Genomic DNA, 20,776 nt, shown 5'->3' with positions numbered 1-20,776 from the left:
CAGTCATTCTTAATACATGTTGAGGGTGACAAGAAAATGTGATAGTTGGATATCCCCACACTGGCTGGATTTCAATAGGAATTACACACACTTTGCAAGCCAACATAATGTGACTTGCATGCCTAATGTGGCCTGTAAACCATGAGTTCCAGGCCATTGGATTACCCACTCATAAAAGGTTGTCACTGTAGTTCAAGAGTGTCAAACTCATTCCATGGAGGGCCTAGTGTCTGCAGGTTTTTCTTTTTTCCTCTCAAAAAAGCCCTACACAACCAAGTGTGGGGAGTTCCTTACTAATTAGTGACCTTAATTCATCAAGTACAAGGAAGGAGTGAAAACCCACAGACACCGAGTTTGACATGTGCTATACTTGTACCCTGTAAGTCAGGACTCGGTATTGGTACCCCCTGTATATAGCCTTGTTATTGTTAGTTTATTGTGTTCCTTTTTTTTAAACTTTTTTAAACTTTAGTTTATTTAGTAAATATTTTATCAACTCTATTTTTTTATTTATTTTTTTATTATTATGATAAAATAAATGTACCCTTTTTTCTTCCCATTTCGTGGTATCCAATTGGTAGTTACAGTCTTGTCCCGTACGGACACAGGAGAGGCAAAGGTCAAGAGCCGTGCGTCCTCCAAAACACGACCCAACCAAGCCACACTGCTTTTTGACATAATGCCCACTTATCCTGGAAGCCAGCCACACCAATGTGTCGGAGGAAACACTGTACACCTGGCGACTGTGTCAGCGTGAATGCGCCCGGCCCGCCACAGAAGTCGCTAGAGCGCGATAAGACAAGGACATCCTTGCCGGCCAAACCCTTCCCTAACCCGGACGACGCTGGGCCAATTGTGCGCCGCCCCATGTGTCTGCCGGTTGCGGCCCGGCTGCAACAGAGCCTGGACTCAAACCAGGATCTCTGGTGGCACAGCTAGCACTGCGATGCAGTGCCTTAGACCACTGCACCACTCGGGAGGCCGCAGTGTTGGTTAAGGGGCTTGTAAGTAAGCATTTCACGGTTAGGCCTACACCTGTTATATTCGGCGCATGTGACAAATAACGTTTGATTTGATTTTCCCAAACTCAGTCCTCGGGACCCCAAGGGGTGCATGTTTTTGTTTTTGCCTACACAGCTGATTCAAATAATCAACTAACCATCAAGTGATCATTTGAATCGGCTGTGTAGGTCCCGAGGACAGAGTTTGGGAAACGCTGCTGTAAGGTCATCCTTTGTACCTTTAGTTATAAGTGTATAATTGTACTCCAGTTCCAGTGGCAGTGGGTGCAGTTTAAGATGAGGACCATTATATTTTTTATGAGCATGGCCTTATTTCTATTGCAGCATATTGGATGACTGTCATTCATATTCCTTTCACCCAGCTCAATGTAACATTGATAGTTTTAGGCAAGGGTTTCCCAAACTCGGTCCTGAGGCCCCCGGCCCTAGTACTACACAGCTGATTAAAATAACCAGCTCATCATCAAGCTTCGATTATTTGAATCATCTGTGTAGTGCTAGGGCATAAACCAAAATGTGCACCCAGGGGAGGCACCAGGACTGAGTTTGGGAAACCCTGGTTTAGGCCACTACATGATACTTGACATTTCCTTATACCCATGAGGTTGCTACAACCTAGCCTATGAAATAAAGTTTACAAGGTCGAGAGATATTTGAGTAATCAAGGTGACAGACACTTGACGCGTTCAATACTGCGTTGCACACTCTTGCCTGCATCTAGCTGATCTAGGGTGTAATCGTTAGTCATCAGTTGCAAACAAGAGTGTCTATTGGACAAATTCTGGTATGTTTATCCCCGTTTATTTTCGTTTGCTTCCGTTTAAGAAACATTTTTCAACAGAATCGGCAGAATGAATACACCCCTGATCACACTCGAGCGTAGTTCCCTTTCATAGCAGCCACATACAAACAGCATGATCCCTTTGATCGTTGTATAATTCCACGTCGTATCTACGCGCTCTCCTATTCTCACCTTTTCCCTTAGCTTGTGGACTTCAATGCACAACACATCAGCAGTCTGTGACCAGGCGAAAAAACCTATCCTAGCCAAACTTTCATATCATAAATGCTAACCTCTATACACAGCCTACGTCGTTGTCACAATATTAACATCAACATACTGTAGCAACTAGAACTAACGTGTTAGTAAACCCGCTACAATCATGCAGTACAGTGTACAGTCAGCAGCAAGCAGTTTCACAGTTACACCGGTAGGCCCCTGTGGCAATAAATAAATAAAACCAAAAGCTTACCTTGACTTGGAAAAGTTCCAGTGTTGGATAGTCAGCTAGCTAACATAGAACTCCTCTCTGTTTGAACCGGGTGTTTGAGTAGTCTAAACTTGCTAGCTGCTAGCTAAGTAAGTGAAAGTGAAAAAATACCAAAAAAGTATATCTAGCTCTCTCCTTTACTCTCTTTCTTTTCCTTCATTAAAAAAAATATTTGTCAAAACTGTTCAACTATTGTCTTTCTCTTGGAGTCAACTACTCACCATATTACTCACTGCAGTGCTAGCTAGATGTAGTTTATGCTTTCAGTACTAGATTCATTATTTGATCCTTCGATTTGGTGGACAACACGTCAGTTCATGCTGAAAGAGCTATGATAGGTTGGAGGACATCCTCTGGAAGTTGTCAATAAGTCTATTGAACGGGTTGAGAACTACGAGCCTCCTAGGTTTTGTATTGAAGTCAATGTACCCAGAGGAGGATGGAAACTAGCTGTCCTCCGGCTACCATGGTGCTACCCTACAGAGTGCTGTTGAGGCTACTGTAGACCTTCAATGCAAAGCAATGTGTTTTAACTTCTAGTTCCTCCCAAACCCGGATCCGGGAGCACCCCCCCCCCCACAGTAAAAAAGCTGACTAGCATAGCCTAGCATAGCGTCACAAGTAAATACTAGCATCTAAATATCATTAAATCACAAGTCCAAGACACCAGATGAAAGATACACTTCTTGTGAATCCAGCCATAATTTCTGATTTTTAAAATGTTTTACAGGGAAGACACAATATGTAAATCTATTAGCTAACCACGTTAGCAAAAGACACCAGTTTTATTTTACTCACAGTTTTTTACTCCATCAGTAGCTATCACTAATTCGACTAAATAAAGATATATATAGCCACTAACACGAAACAACTTCATAAGATGACAGTCTGATAACATATTTATGGTATAGCATATGTTTCTTTTTGAAAAATGTGCATTTTTCAGGTATAAATCATAGTTTACCATTGCAGCCACTATCACAAAACTCACCAAAGCGACTAGAATAACTACAGAGAGCAACGTGTATTACCTAATTACTCATCATAAAACATTTCTTAAATACACAGCGTACAGCAATTGAAAGACACAGATCTTGTGAATCCAGACAATATTTCAATTTTCTAAGTGTTTTACAGCGAAAACACATATACTGTTATATTAGCATACCACATGAGCTAACATCACCCAGCATTGATTCAAGGCAAAAAGAGCGATAACGTTATCACCAAAAATATATTAATTTTTTCACTAACCTTCTCAGAATTCTTCAGATGACAGTCCTGTAACATCATATTACACAATGCATATAGAGTTTGTTCGAAAATGTGCATATTTAGCATCACAAATCGTGGTTATGCAATGTAATCTGTCAAAACATGGCATGCATTCTGGCCGGCGCCATCTTGGAAAGGCACCTAAGTTTACGATTATTTATCGATTAGATTGACTAAAAAAATACAGGTTGGACAGCTAATGAAAGATGCATTAGTTATTAATGCAACCGCTGAATTAGATTTTTAAAATTAACGTTACTAGACATACAGTGTGCGTTACAGTCAGACTAGTGCCGCAACAATGGCCGACAAATGCGTTTACATTTTTCCACATAAATACGGAATAAAATCATAAATAGCTCTTACTTTTGGACGAGCTTCCATCAGWATCTTGGGCAAGGTGTCCTTTGTCCAAAAGAATCGTTGCTTTGTTGTAAAACGTCCTCTTCAACTTCGGAACTAGCAGCTAACAATAGCTACGTGGCACACACATGTCCAAATCCTCAAAGCGCAATACTACGAAAATTCCGAAAATAGCAATATACTCGCATAAACTGATATAAATCGGTTTAAAATAACTTCGTTATGATGTTTCTAACACCTATATCGAATTAAATCACAGACGGATATATCTTAGCCCGATAACGAGAGCTTTTGAGCATGCCATTCTGATGTCTTCTCTTGCGCCTTGACGAGCGTCCAAAAGAACGMACATGTCACTCCATGGCSTTTTATAAACTCTGAGAAATACGTAGAGACTCCATTCCACTTCTCATTGGTTACTYACATCCAGGGGAAGGCGGGTGCAGTTCATTTRGACCCATAGGGCACARACAGAGRTTTAAACTGATCTSAGAACAGAGCCTAGWTTTCWGACCTTCGCATGTCCTGTCATGATTTTCGCTGTAGAAAGAGTTCTGGTTCACCCACAGACATAATTCAAACGGTTTTAGAAACTAGAGATTGTTTTCTATCCAATAGTAATAATAATATGCATATTGTACGAGCAAGAATTGAGTATGAGGCAGTTTAATTTGGAGACGATATTTTCCAAAGTGGAAACAGCACCCCCTGTATTGAGAAAAGGTTAATCAATTATTTGGTGACGTGAATATATTTAGCATAGTTTTATCTAAAAAGTATCACTTTTTTAATGTTTCACTATTTACATTTTATGAAATTCACTGAGGAGGATGGTTCTTCCTCCTCTGAGGAGCCTCCACTGCCCAGTTCATACCTCAGGCAACATCAGGCCTTGAAGTAGGGTTGCAAAATTGCAAGGACCTAAAAACTGGTTGAAGGACTTCAAATTTTCAGCTTCCGTTTTCAGGAAAGGACTTCTGGAAAAAATGGGAATTTCCGGAAAGTTGCTAGAATTTTCCAACCCTACCTGCAAGTCACATTATGCTGGCTTGCAAAGTGATGAGTAAGTCCTATTGAAATCCAGCCAGAGTTAAGCGATCCAACAGTTGGACTTTTTAGCCATTTGCAACCTGCATTCAAAATGACTAACAGTGTTACAAACGTTTTGAGGAGACTATCTAACGCTTTTAAACTGGAACAAACATTTCAGTAACGGGTGCAAAAAATCTGACTGATTGGATTAGTTTAGAAAAATGTTGGTTATTTATTTTGTGTAGCATACGATTGATAAATCAATACAAAATAAACAATTCCCCCCAAAATCTAACTGCTGGGAAATATGATAATTATAGGAGTGGTTTTGGATCAAAGTGACGTATTGTGTTAAAGAACATATTTTTTTTCATGATGACGTATTCACGTGGGATCTCACTTGGTGATGTCGATAGGTGTGCAGATGGATGAATGCAATATCCATGTCTATGTCGGTAACAAATACAGTCATGGGTGGTAACTCTAGGATTTACTTGAAAGGTACTCTAGGAAATATTTGAATAAGGCTTTACACTAAGCAGTGTGTTAATTTAACACTGTTGTGGTGTCCCTATGGGTCCACAGACTCAACACGCTGAATGTTCATTTTGTTTTTTGTTAATGCTTGAGAATTTTCTGTGTACGTTATAATATACAGGTAAACACTACCTTTCATTACTTTTATATTGTTCTACGAAATACAAGCTGTGCATTTGTGTTCTGTATTATGAATTTATAACTATAAAACAGCCTTGAACAAATGTGGTAGTTTTGCTTTGCAAACTTCAATACAGTCTTTAAACGTTTGATTATCTATCTGAAATATCTATTCAGAAATATGAGTTTTCACTTCTATTCAGAGGCCTCACCCCTAAATTCCTCCCCTGAGAAGAGTGAGATCAAGCTAGTCCCCATCAGAAATGTGAGACATGCACATACGGCGTGTCTAATAGTTCTCCGTGCTTCTTGGTGAGTCATCCAGCGCCTCATCACTGCCCTGATGTAAATACAAATACAGACGGCACTCTTCACTACACCCTTTAGACAACATGGTATACACAGTAAGTGGTAAAGTAAAAGGGGAAAAAAGCAATGAAAAGATGGACACAATGTCTCAAGGAGAAAGTAAAACATCTGCGAGGGCCCTATCGAAGCCTGAGGTTCTGATATCCGCTTGAGGGATTCACTTCAAATTCATGTGAAATACATAAACAGTAACTTTCTTTAGTTCGGCGTAAAACATTGCTGCTAGGAGCTGTTGTGTGGGTGAATGCTGCAGTAACGGTTAGTTCAAGGCAATATCCAGGTGATAAGGTCTCTCTCTGCCACCACCTCCTCATCAACTAATTGGACGGTTTTCTGTCTAAGAAGGTCAATGTGGAACTCACAGGAGCTGTTTCGCTCCAGATGATGTAATGGAATTTTGAAATCAAACCTTTGTTGTGGCAAGAGGGCGGGATAGAGAAGGCCCTCTTAAAAGTTGTGATATTCATCTCAAAAAATCTAATCAAATCAAATTGTATTGGTTATATACACATGGTTAGCAGATGTTATTGCGAATGTAGTGAAATGCTTGTGCTTCTACAGTAGTTCTGATAGTGCAGCAATGTCTCAAATGTAATTTAACAATTCCACAACAACTACCTATTACACACTAAGTAAAGGAACGGAATAAGAATATATACATATACATATATGGATGAGCAATGACAGAGCGGCATAGGCAAGATACAAAAAAGATGGTATAAAATACAGTATATACATATGAGATGAGTAATGCAAGATATGTAAACATTATTAAGGTGGTATTATTAAAGTGACTAGTGATCCATTTATTAGTGGCCAATGATTTCAAGTCTGTATGTAGGCAGCAGCCTCTCTGTGTTAGTGATGGCTGTTTAACAGTCTGATGGCCTTGAGAAGCTGTTTTTCAGTCTCTCGGTCCCAGCTTTGATGCACCTGTACTGACCTCGCCTTCTGGATTGCAGCGGGGTGAACAGGCAGTGGCTCGGGTGGTTGTTGGCCTTCCTGTGACATCGGGTGCTGTAGGTGCCCTGGAGGGCAGGTAGTTTGCCCCCGATGATGCATTGCGCAGACCCCACCACCCTCTGGAGAGCCTTGCGGTTGTGGGTGGTGCAGCTGCCGAACCAGGCGTTAATACAGCCAAACAGGATGCGCTCAATAGTGCATCTGTAAAAGTTTGTGAGGTTTCTAGGTGACAAGCCACATTTCTTCAGCCTCTTGCACCCTCTGCTGTTTCCTGAATTCCACGATCATCTCCTTTGTTTAGTTGATGTTGAATGAGAGGTTGTTTTCCTGACACCACACTCCAAGTGCCCTCACCTCCTCCCTGTAGGCTGTCTCGTCGTTGTTGGTAATCAAGCCTACTGCTGTTGTGTCGTCTGCAAACTTCATGATTGAGTTGGAGGCGTGCATGGCCACACCATCATGGGTGAACAGGGAGTACAAGAGGGGGCTGAGCACACACCCTTGTGTGGCCCCAGTGTTGAGGATCAGCGAAGTGGAGATGCTGTTTCCTACCTTCAGCACCCGGGGGCAGCCCGTCAGGAAGTCCAGGACCCAATTGCACAGGGCAGGGTTGAGACCCAGGGCCTCAAGCTTAATGATGAGCTTGGAGGGTACTATGATGTTGAATGCTGAGCTATAGTCAATGAACAGCATTCTTACATATGTATTCCTCTTGTCCAGATGGGATAGGGCAGTGTGCAGTGTGATGGCGATTGCATTGTCTGTGTACCTATTGGGGCGATAAGCAAATTGATTTGGGTCTAGGGTGACAGGTAAGGTGGAAATGGTATGATCCTTCACTAGCCTCTCAAAGCACTTCATGATGACAGAAGTGAGTGCTACGGGGCGATAGAAAATTAGTTCAGTTACCTTTGCCTTCTTGGGTACAGGAACAATGGTGGTCATCTTGAAGCATGTGGGGACATCTCCTATGCACTTCCATATAAACTCACTCACCGAATCAGCGTATACGTCAATATTATTATCTGAGGCTACCCAGGAACATTTCCCAGTCCGCGTGATCAAAAAAATCGTGGAGCTTGGATTCCGATTGGTCAGACCAGCGTCGAATAGTCCTTAGCACGGGTACGTCCTGTTTGAGTTTCTGCTTATAGGAAGGGAGGAGCAAAATGGAGTCATGGTCAGATTTGCCGAAAGGAGGGCGTGAGAGGGCCTTGTATGCATCGCAGAAGTTAGAGTAGCAGTGATCCAGTGTTTTACCAGCGCCAGTGCTACAGTCAATATGCTGATAGAATTTAGGTAGCCTTGTTCTCAAATTTCCTTTTTTTAAATCCCCAGCTACAATAAATGCATCCTCAGGATATATGGTTTCCAGTTTGCAAAAAGTCCAGTGAAGTTCCTTGAGGGCCGTCGTGGTATCGGCTTGAGGTGGGATATACACTGATGTGACAATAACCGAGGAGAATTCCCTTGCGAGATAATATGGTCAGCATTTGATTGGGAGGAATTGTAGGTCAGGTTAACAAAAGGACTTGATTTCCTGTATGTGGTTACAATTACACCATGAGTCGTTAATCATGAAACATACAACCCCACACTTCTTCTTCCCGGAGAGATGTTAATTCCTGCCAGAGCGACTCACAAAGAATTCCAGTGGCTGTACTGACTCCGACAGCATATCCCGAGAGAGCCATGGTTCCGTGAAACAGAGTAAGTTACAATCCCTGATGTCTCTCTGGAAAGCAACCCTTGCCCTAATTTGTTATCTAGAGACTGGACATTAGCAAGTAATATACTCGGAAGTGGTGTGTGCGCCTCCGAAGTCTGACCAGAAGACCGCTCTGTCTACTTCTTCTCTGGCGGCGTTGTTTTGGGTCAGGCTCTGGAATCAGTTCAAATGCCCTGGGTGGTACGGACAAAGGATCCATTTCGGGAAAGTCGTATTCCTGGTCGTAGTGCTGGTAAATTGACGTTGCTCTGATATCCAATAGTTCTTCCTGGCTGTATGTAATTACACTTAAGATTTTCTGGGCTGGCAATGTAATAAATAATAAATAAATAAACTAAATACTGCAAAGTTTCCTAAGGACTAGAAGCAAGGCAACCCTCTCTGTCGGTGCCATCTTGTCATCTCAGAAGAGTTGTGGGACAAAAGAGGGCCTCAAACTGATTATTAACTGTTTTTACTGTCTTACTGGTCATACGTAGCCTGGAAATATACCTTTTGCCAGAGTCTCAGAATTTCTCAGAAAATTCTAATTAAAGTCGAGTCTCACAATGGTATTCAGCAGACTGTGCAGGTGACACAACGTGTCACAAGTCTTTTCAAGTCAAACACCTCATTACCATTCAATATTTGGCCATTTTTCTAAAGTGCCTTAGCCTCTAATGCCTTTCAGCTCATGTGGCCATTTAACCTTCCAGTTTTTAGTTTTTTTTGTCATTACCCATGCTGCATATCCTGGCTAATTTAACCCAGTGCTCCCTTTATTTATGTAATGATGTCCATTTAATGAACACGTGAACGGTTTCACAATGTCAACGGTATCTGTCTGTTGCTGCCATTGCCGCAGCCAGGTTATCAATTCAGCTCTTCTTTCAAAAGGAAGTGCCAATCTCATCATAGTAGCACTATGTCAAAGTCGAAAGCTGATTTATTATTATGGCTTTCATTGGAGAGACCAGACACAGCTGTTTGACTGAGAAAATGCGGTGCCAGTCCAGTCCTCTTTAAAGAAAAACTATTAAAGGTCATCAAATGGGAAAACTTTCAGGTAGGATTGTCTCAATCGTGGTTTGGGATTGAGCATATTTACATTCATCATCACCTTCTCATAATAACATGGTATATCTACTTCTGTATGTTCATATGTGTAATGAGATCTGGATGAAGAGCTGATGTTAACGTATTAGCGCCATTACTCAAATTTCACTCAGAGCCATAAAGGTGACACCCAGTTCTCAGAAATGTAGCTTGAAATGAATGGTAATGACCAGAGATGACATCTGCATATGGATGAGATTGTAGATGGGTAGAAAAAGCTCTTAGCTTAATGAAAAAAGTGGAACTTCATCTATTAGATATTAAATGGGAACAATGCAAGAGCATGAAGCACGGTGCTTGGGGTTGGAACTCCTCTTATAAAAGGAACCAGGGTGAGAAGGAATGTGTCTGAATGGGGAATACTTTTGGATTTGATTGATTCTAATGAACGTTTGACACAATGCAGTGTCTGCCATGTTGGTTGAATATGAAAATGTCTGCATTGAATAATGATACATAAGTGTAAGAAAAATTCGACTTCTGCTTGTGGTATCAGAAGATACCAGTTGACCGTTAAATTGAATAAGGCTGATCAGAGACTTAAAAAGGTCTGAAGCTAAATGTCAATGGCGTGAAGCATTAAAATATTTATCCCCAAAATCAAAATGTAACTAGACTTGGCATACACTTTGTTAAACTGACACCCAGAGCAATGTGTTCCTCAGAAAATCTTGTACGGTACCACTACTTTGATCCCAGCACTATGTGAGATGGAGTAATATCTGACAGAAAATGCAGTAGTACAACATCATGCAAACGTTACTATTTTAGGCTTATCAGGATCCAATGCCTTGGAGGGGGTTCTTAATGGTGAAAGCATTCACAACGTCCGCAATGGTTTTCTCCCTTGATTTTATTTTTATTTTTTACTGTCCATAAAACATAAAAAATAGTGGCATAACGTGGAATTATTATCTGTTTATTGTTTAAAAACTGGTTTGTTTGTAATCGTCATTTCCATAAAATTGGCTGAATAATCCATAATTGAAAGGCAGATGTCTGTTTCCCTTTTTAGGCTCATAACTGCATTCTGCAACACATTTGGTAGAGAGTTACCACTGACTTACAGTACCAGTCAAAAGTTTGGACACCTACTCATTCAAGGGTTTTTCTATATTTACTATTTTCTACATTGTAGAATAAAAGTGAAGACATCAAAACTTTGAAATAACATATATGGAGTCATGTAGTAACCAAAAAAGTGTTAAAGTAGCCACCCATTACCTTTATGACAGCTTTACACACTCTTCGCATTCTCACAACCAGCTTAATGAGGAATGCTTTTTCAGCAGTCTTGAAGGACTTCCCACAAACACAACACTTGTTGGCTTCTTTTCCTTCACTCTGCAGTCCAACTCATCCCAAACCATCTCAATTGGGTTGAGGTCGGGTGATTGTGGAGGCCAGGTCATCTGATGCAGCACTCCATCACTCTCCTTGGTCAAATAGCCCTTACACAGCCTGAAGGTGTGTTGGATCATTGTCTTGTTGAAAAACAAATGATAGTCCCACTAAACGCAAACCAGGAGGGGATGGTGTATCATTTCAGAATGCTGTGGTAGCTATGCTGGTTAAGTGTGCTTTGAATTCTAAATATATCACGGTCAGTGTCACCACCAAAGCTACCCCACACCATCAAACCTCCTCCTCCATGCTTCACGGTGGGAACCACACATTCGGAGATAATCCGTTCACTTACTCTGCGGTTGGAAGCAAAAATTTGGACTCAACTGGATTTCCACTGGTCTAATGTCCATTGCTCGTGTTTCTTGGCCCAAGCAAGTCTCTTCTTATTATTGGTGTCCTTTAGTAGTTTGTTTTGCAGCAATTCGACCATGAAGGCCTGATTCACACAGTCTCCTCTGAACAGTTGATGTTGAGACATGTCTATTACTTGAACTCTGTGAAGCATTTATTTGGGTTGCAATCTGAGGTGCAGTTAACTACCGATTTCTGAGGCTGATAACTCTAACAAACGTATCCTCTGCAGCAGAGGCAACTCTGGGTCTTTCTCTCCTGTGGCGGTCCTCATGAGAGCCAGTTTCATCATAGCGCTTGATGGGTTTTGAGAAAGCACTTGAAGAAACTTTCAAAGTTCTTGAAATGTTCCGGATTGACTGACCTTCATGTCTTAAAGTAATGATGGACTGTCGTTTCTCTTAGCTTATTTGAGCTGTTCTTGCCATAATATGGACTTGGTCTTTTACCAAATAGGGCTATCTTCTGTAAACCCCCCTACCTTGTCACAACACAACTGATTGGCTCAAATGCATTAAGAAGGAAAGAAATTCCACAAATTAACTTTTAACAAGGCACACCTGTTAATTGAAATGCATTCCAGGTGACTACCTCATGAAGCTGGTTGAGAGAATGCCAAGAGTGTGCAAAGCTGTCATCAAGGCAAAGGGTGGCTACTTTGAAGAATCTCAAATATAAAATATGTTTTGATTTGTTTAACACTTTTTTGGTTACTACATGATTCCATATGTGTTATTTCATAGTTTTGATGTCTTTACTATTATTCTACAATGTAGAAAATAGTAAAAATAAAGAAAAGCCCTTGAATGAGTAGGTGTGTCCAAACTTTTGACTGGTACTGTAGGTCTCTGAGTGCAATATTTGACCATTTAGAAATGTCTTGCAAGAGAACATTGGCTTTGCAGAGATTACTAAAACATGATGCATGTACAAGCCGATAGCTATTGGTGCTGGTGAATAGTTGAATTGCCAAAGGCACCTACTTCTCTTGGCTTGCCCTCTATTTGTCATGGTCCTTCGAGCTGCATTTGAAGCAGCGAAAGTTGTCCACACAAGCTTTTTCTCAACCATGATCAGAGATGAAGTCATTGAAATATAATTTTCTCTTGAGAGTAGCCCTTGAAGATGGGAATTTCATGTAGTCCAATCATCATTCATACCACAGCTCCGTGTTCTAATTTAATATTGTTCTTACCTTTGGTTCTTATGAGAATACTATTATGGAAAACTACAGGCTCTACAGAGTCAAATGTGAATAGTCTTTTTAATAAAGAAGAGATTACTTTGTGTTGCTGTCAGGGCCTTCTCTCTCAGCTAAAGGATTGATACTTTCTCATTAAATTCACCCCTGAAAGGTCCTTACAAAACTGTTACTTTCCTTGGTATTTTTTCCCACTTTCTGGGCATGTTCTCTGCCTGGGGTATTCAAATCTTACCCTACGAGGCCAACTACCACTGGATTTCTGTTCTACCTGATAAAACATGAAGTGTCTCTTACAATTATACACATAACTAATATGTGTGTAATTGTAAGGGACACTTCATGTTTTATGGATATTATTTAAAATGTACAGAGCGGGTGAGCTCCATTCCTGACAGGCTGATCAGATTCAATTTCAGCCTCAGAACTTGTTCAGATTCATTAGCAGCCTCAGAGGCTGATAAGTCAGGATTCTGCTATGTAGGCTGTTTCGTATGTAAAGCTCATTGAAGGCAGATTAGCAGTCAGTGCAATATGTATGTGATCAAGACTGTGTGTGCTCTATTCCTGGCAGGCTGATCAGATTCAAAAGTCATGATGCTGCCTTATAGGCTGTCTGCAAGGAGCCTTGCATATGAAATAGCCTACAAGGCAGCATCCTGACATCAGCCTCTGAGACTGCAATGGAATCTGATCAGCCTGCCAGGAATATAGCTCACCCTCTGGATCAGATATGCATATGCCTATAAAGCACTTTTACAGCTAATCTGCCTGCAAGGATCCTTACCTATGAAATAGCCTACAATATAAGGACAGATGCTGGGAGACGAGAAGCAAGTACAGAGGGTGAACATTTAATAAATAACTGACATGAAACAAACAAGGACAGCATCTGAACAGGGGAAACATAACGACAATAATGCTGACACGGGAGTCCAGGTGAGTCCAAAGAAGCGCAGGTGTGCGTAACGATGGTGACAAGTGTGCATAATGATGGACAGCCTGGCGCTCGAGGGGGAGTGGGAGCAGGCATGACATACAAGGCAGAATCCTGATTTATCAGCTTCTGAGGCTCAAATGTAATCTGATCAGCCTGTCAGGAACGGAGCTCACCCACTGTGAATATAAATAGTATCCACAAAACATGGTGTCAAGCTAGCTAGCTAGCTAGCTCACAAGACTAGCCAAATTAGCTGTGTTGTTCTTTGCATGTGATTGGCTGTAGTCTTGGGAGCGACACGCAGCCTGGGAGACAGAACTGCCTGTCAGGCATTGTTCATGGCTTTAATGCCTCGCATTGCGATCAACGCAGCCGCAGGGCTCCTTCAGGAAGTAGTTATCATGCATCTGAACAAATTAATGGATGATGCATTAATGGATGATGGTACTTTGATTATCTTGTGATCTCAACAAAACAACTATTGTTATGTAGTGATAATGAGATAAATAAATAGTGATCTCAACATACTTTATTGCACCCAACTGGTTTCCCAGGTCTAAATCAGTCCCTTATTAAATTGAATCATTTTATGAAAAGCAGTGGAACTGGTTTGAAGGTCCAGATTTGAATTTGAGGGGTCTATGCCATGCCCATAAAAAGGTGTTGATGTTGGATATTCTCTCTCTGTCTCTCTCTCTCTTTCTCGTCTCTTTTCCATTTTCTCCCTTCTTTTTCCATCTCTATCTTTCACACTTTCTCTCTCGCTCTCTCTCTCTCTGTCTCCTTCTGTCTCTCATCCTCACCACAGGGTTTGCTGTTCACTTTTTCTTGTTTGGGCCATCACTCAAAATGCAGAGCTTTCCACTGACGTGCAGTGAAGCAGAGAAATGAGAAATTACTCTCACAAATTTGACCCCCTCTTAATTTCCACCTATAATTTGCCTTATTATTATCACACACAAGCACGTGCGCACGCACGCACACGCACGCATGCACGCACGTGCAGGTGACACATTACGCACTGGAATTCGATCAAACTTGAAATTGCAATGTTTATGCAGTGTCTTTATTTACAAGCTAGATCACATTCGATCAGTTGCGTCTCACTCCCAGTACTAAAATACACCAAAATCTTTATAAAGTGAGGTAAGGGATTTTGTCATAATGTGTTATCAATTATAAACTGTTACAATTCCAGCTTTGACATTGAGGGAGAAAATTATTCTGGCATAACACTAATTAGCTGCCATTCATAATTGATTAATAAATGGAAATGTAATTTTATTTAGGATGTTTTGTCATTTACAGTTACCTGAGGCACTGTTCAGGCTTGATGCAAAGATGCCTCTGTACTTGCAGATTAATTTGCCAATTCCATTTAGTTAATCACGGTAAAGGGCATGAGTACGGAATTCCAGAGAGGACATTATGAATAAAAAAAGTATTCCCTCATTATGTTTAGATCACATCTTATTTATCTTATGGTCAACGAAAGTTGTTTTGTCAAGATCACAAGATAAACTCTATAAATAGGAGTGGACAAAGAAGGGATGGTACGTTTCTTGCTGATATCATGCTTTCGTTTGTGTTTGGAGCTCATTATCAGTTTATAAAATCGAATGTTAGCAAGGTAAATGTCCTAAGAGCTCTTTTGGCATCTAAGCCCTCGTGGGGCATTTAAGGCATGAACAAGGCCTGATAGGAAACCTGTCTCGCAGGCTGTGTGCCACCCCCAAGACCACAGCCAATCACATGCAAGCAACAACGCAGCTAACCTGGCTAGTCTTGTGAGCGATCAAGCTAGCTGGCTAGTTAGCTAAGTAGTCTTGTTAGCTAGCTAGTTATCTTGTTATCTATGCTGGTTGTTAGTTTGCGTAACTAATATGTGTATAATTGTAAGGTACACCATGTTTTATGGATAATATTTACATTTACATAGTGGGAGAGCTCCATTCCTGACAGGCTGATCAGATTCAATTTCAGCCTGAGCGTTTGATCAGTTTCAATAGCAGCCTCAGAGGCTGACAAGTCAGGATACTGCCATGTATGCTGTTTCATAGGTAAAGCTCATTGCAGGCATATTAGCAGTCAGTGCATTATGTATATGATAAAGACTGGGTGTGCTCTATTCCTGGCAGGATGATCAGATTCAATAGCAGCCTCAGATGCTTAAGCCATAATGCTGCCTTATAGGCTGTCTGCAAGGAGGTTTGCATATGCAATAGCCTACAAGGCAGCATCTTAACATCAGCCTCTGAGGTGTGAGTGTGTTTGAGATGTGAGTGTGTTCTCCGCATATTTCAGTCTCCATTAGTCTACTTTCAAAGCAAGCAAGATGAAGTGATTATGAAGGGTTATCATGATCTAATTTTCCATTCACAACAGGACCCATGGATCTGTGTAGCATTTATGGGTCATATACAAAAGAGTACATCAAATCCGTTTTTTAGACCCGACGACCAATCTGATCTAATCCTTGTGCCTAATATTTCCGCTGCCATCTCGATCCCCTTTGTGTATGCACATATTGTGAAGGGGGGGATACTCTTGCAAGCAGAAACAAGCCGTCGATGCAGTCCTCAGAATTAGCACATCATTATTAACGGAGGGACCTTTGAAGATCCTGCATAAATGTCTAATTAGGTTTGGTAACCTTTAGGAAACTCAAGTGGATGCATACTAAGCAGATCGGGGGATCTTGTACTGCATTGCAAACTAAGCACTCAACATGTGGGGGAGCGGACTGACATTGAGGAGGTTCGTCCCCCTTGCCTTAAAGGGCATACAATTTAAGCCACATTACAAGCGCGTCGAAACTCATTGCCAAATTTCTGCCCAATTTATCGCGGTTTAACCATCCTCTGTATACACTTCGACAGGGACTGAAAATGTGAAAATAAACTGTGAGGATTTCTTGTCCTGCCCTTCAAGACATTTGAATCATTATGCTGTACAAAGTGTGACAGGACTCGGGTGCATTATGCATTCTTCACACACCAAGGCTTGGCTGTATTTGCACTGGAACCCTGCAGCCAAAAAGGTAAACATTTTCTGCAGCAGCTGTATCTCACATAGTCTAAATATACAACATGCTGTTGTCTAGATTCTTGTAGCAATGATTTATTTTGGTCAAATTGATTTATTGTCATGTATGTGAGTGTGTTCTGGCCATGCAGAGAGGAAGATAGATGTTTCTAAGTGGCTACATTAGCTACGTTGAAGCTGTGACATTGACAACACCAATTACCACTCTAATGTAAATGAAATGGTAAGTTCAGTTTGAGTTTAGATTGAAGTGAGTGAAAATGTGATGGGTATTTGAAGAATGTCTGCTTTTAAAGAAGGTAATGTTATCAAAAATGTGGCCCTCTACCCAGATATTTTTTTATTTTCAAATCCTTCAGACTGTCCAAAAAGTATCCAAAATCAAGCTGCTCTCGTACGCACACATGCATGCACACACACACACACACAGATGCACGCGCGCACGCATACACACAGCAGCTGTCAGTGCAGGGTGGAGAGGCTGCTAATGGAGGCTGACAGCTTGGATGGCTGTTGCTTTATCAAAGTGCAGAGGAAATGCAGATCCATGTCCTGCAGGATGTGGGGAAATAGATACGTTTCTTAGTCCGTCGACTTTCAAATGCAGCTGCAGAGAGATCAGGCATACTTTCCACACTGTATCTCTCAAAGGGATATATATCTAAGGGGCCCTTTTTTACTCCTGAATAAAGCATAGTACCTTAGTCCATAGTAGCTTTTCATCGTTTTATTAAAAGTATAGTTATGTCAACGTTTTTTCAATGGCGAGATAACATGTACTGTAAGTAGGCCAGCAATGTCGTAGCATGGGGCATGACTCAACATTTATCAAACCGTTTTACTGATTGAAAAGTTCTAAGTATTCCGTTTTGTCTCTCATCTGCACAGCATATTCAGACAAAATGGATAAATCCATTGCTTGAACAAAGCACAAAATGTGTTTACTTATACATCATGTTTTTCTTTGATATGGTCCAGAATGTAATTTGAAAGTATCTTGTATTCCTCCATCTGGCAGGCATACAGTGGCCTTTATTAAACAAGAGTCACACTGTCTTATTATGGGCTGTATTCAGGGAATGACAGGAAACAACAACAACAATTCAACAGTGCAATCCCTGCATCCTAGCTTAGTTAAAACATACTATTACTATGTTATTACCACTTTATGCACATACACAGCAAGTGGAGTTGTTTCTATTTCATTTTGTTGGAAGATGTTTACATAAAGCAGATAAGACAATAACTTTTGATCTATGTAAGTAAAAAATAACGTATACACACTAAAAACAAATGGTTCTATATAGTGCCAAATAAGGGTTATTTGGCTTGTAACAATAGCAGAACCGTTTTTGGTGCTACATCAAACCTTTTCTTGAAGATTCTATAAAGAACCATGCTCATCAGGTTCTAAGTGGAACCCGTATGATGCTATAAAGAACTCTTTCCCAAGGTTATGTATAGAACCATTACAAAACGGTTCTATACTGCACCAAAAAAAGGTTCTGCTATGGTTACAACCCTTTTTGGGGCTATATACAGTGTAGAACCCTTTTTTATGGTTATTTATATCACCTTTATGGAGAATGGTTCCATGAAGAACATTTCTCAATCTCAAAGGTTCTTTGTAGAACCAGAGGTTTTTGTTCTGGTTTTATAGCCAAATTATATTGTAAGTAATCTATAGGTTTTATTATGGTGTTAATTAACAAGTTGAATCAGGTGTGCTAGTTCTGGAACGGCTGTGGGTCCCTTAAAAGAGAGAATTGAGAACTACTCACTTAGTCAACATTCTCAAGAGGCACAAGGATATACATTAGTCTTTCGCAAGACACCGTCACTGACCGTAGTCATATACACTGCATTCGGAAAGTATTCAGGCCCCTTCACTTTTTGCACATTTTTCCATGTTTTTCCAGATTTTAGCAACATTTTTCCACATTTTGTTAAGTTACAGGACCCTTATTAAGTTACAGGCCCCACTAGAGATTTTGGGTTCGAGTTGCAGCCGAGTTGGGGGAACGTTTGGCCGGCAGGGATGTCCTTGTCCCATTGTTCACTAGTGACTCCTGTGGTGGGTTGGGCGCAGTGCATGCTGACACGGTCACCAGGTGTACGGTGTTTCCTCTGACACATTGGTGTAGCTGGCTTCCGGGTTAAGTGGGCATTGTGTCAAGAATCAGTGCGGCTTGGCTTGGTTGGATCTTGACCTTTGCCTCTCCTGAGTCCGTATGGGAGTTGAAGCGATAAGACAAAACTGTAACTACCAATTGGATACCATGAAATTGGGGAGAAAAAGGGATAAATGTAAAAATACCCCATAATGACAAAGCAAAAACAGGTTTTTAGAAACATACATTTACATAAGTATTCAGACCCTTTACTCAGTACTTTGTTGAAGCACCTTTGGGAGTGATTACAGCTTCAAGTATTATTGGGTATGACGCTACAAGCTTGGCACACGTGTACAATATTTGGGGAGTTTTTCCCATTCTTCTCTGCAGAGCCTCTCAAGCTCCGTCAGGTTGGATGGGGAGCATCACTGCACAGTTAATTTCAGGTCTCTCCAGAGATCGGGTTCAAGGCCGGGTTCTGGATGGGCCATTCAAGGACATTCACAGACTTGTCCCGAAACCACTCTTGTGTTGTCTTGGCTGTGTGCTTATGGTCATTGTCCTATTGGAAGGTGCTCTGGAGTAGATTTTCATCAAGGATCTCTCTGTACTTTGCTCCGTTCATCTTTCCCTCAGTCTTGACTAGTCTCCCAGTCCCTGCCGCTGAAAAAAATCGCCACAGCATTATGCTGCCACCACCATATTTCAGACGTGACGCTTGGCATTCAGGTCAAAGAGTTCAATCTTCGTTTCATCAGACCAGGAAATCTTGTTTCTCAAGGTCTAAGAGTCCTTTAGGTGCCTTTTGGCAAACCCTAAGGGGGCTGTCATGTGCATTTTACTGAGGAGTGGCTCCCATCTGGCCACTCTACCATAAAGGCACGATTGGTGGAGTGCTGCAGAGATGGTTGTACTTCTGGGAGGTTCTCTCATCTCCACAGAGGAACTCTGGAGCTCTGTCAGAGTGACCATCGGGTTCTTGGTCCCCTCCCTGACCAAGGGCCTTCTCCCCCATTTTGCTCAGTTTGGCCGGGTGGCCAGCTCTAGGATGAGTCTTGGTGCTTCCAACCTTCTTCCATTTAAGAATGATGGAGGCCACTGTGTTCTTGGGGACCTTCAATGCTGCAGAAATGTTTTGGTACTCTTCCCCAGATCTGTGCTTCGACACAGTCCTGTCTCGGCGCTCACTGACAGTTCCTTCGATCTCATGGCTTGCTCTGACATTCACTGTCAACTGTGGGACCTTATATGGACAGGTGTGTGCCTTTCCAAATAATGCCCAATCAATTGAATTTACCACAGGTGGACTAAAAATCAAGTTGTAGAAACATCTCAAGGATGATCATTGGAAACAGGATGCACTTGAGCTCAATTTCGAGTCTCATAGCAAAGGGTCTAAATACTCATGTACTGTAAATAAGGTGTTTCTGTTTTTATTTTATTTTATAGATTTGCGAAATTTTCTAAAAACCTGTTTGCGCTTTGTCATTATGGGGTATTGTGTGTAGATTGATGAGGGGGAAAAAGTAATTGTATCAATTTTAAAATAAGGCTGTAACGTAACAAAATGTGGAAAAGGTGAAGGTGTCTGAATACTTTACAGATGCACTGGATAACATGTTAAACATAACACAACAGATTAGATCAACTGGAATGACATTCTCACTCTGAACAAAAATTGCTGTGAACAAACCATGCCCCAAAATTATTCTAATGAGCCACATCCCCTACATTTTAATTATCACTAAAAGAGGAAAGAACCCTTTTTTAAACTGCAAAGAACCATTGAAAGTCTCAAAGGGTTATTTGGGTCCGTTTAATTCCATGTAGAACCATCACCCTTCCCAAAGAACCCTTATTATTTTGTGTGTACCTGGCAAATAATTTGCCAGGTGTCCTATTAATAATATAATATAAAATAATATTTTGTGAAAATTCCTTG

The sequence above is a fragment of the Salvelinus sp. IW2-2015 genome, linkage group LG27, assembly GCF_002910315.2.
Source record: "Salvelinus sp. IW2-2015 linkage group LG27, ASM291031v2, whole genome shotgun sequence".
In the NCBI taxonomy this organism is placed as follows: Eukaryota; Metazoa; Chordata; class Actinopteri; order Salmoniformes; family Salmonidae; genus Salvelinus; species Salvelinus sp. IW2-2015.
Note: the sequence above shows the minus strand (reverse complement) of the source record.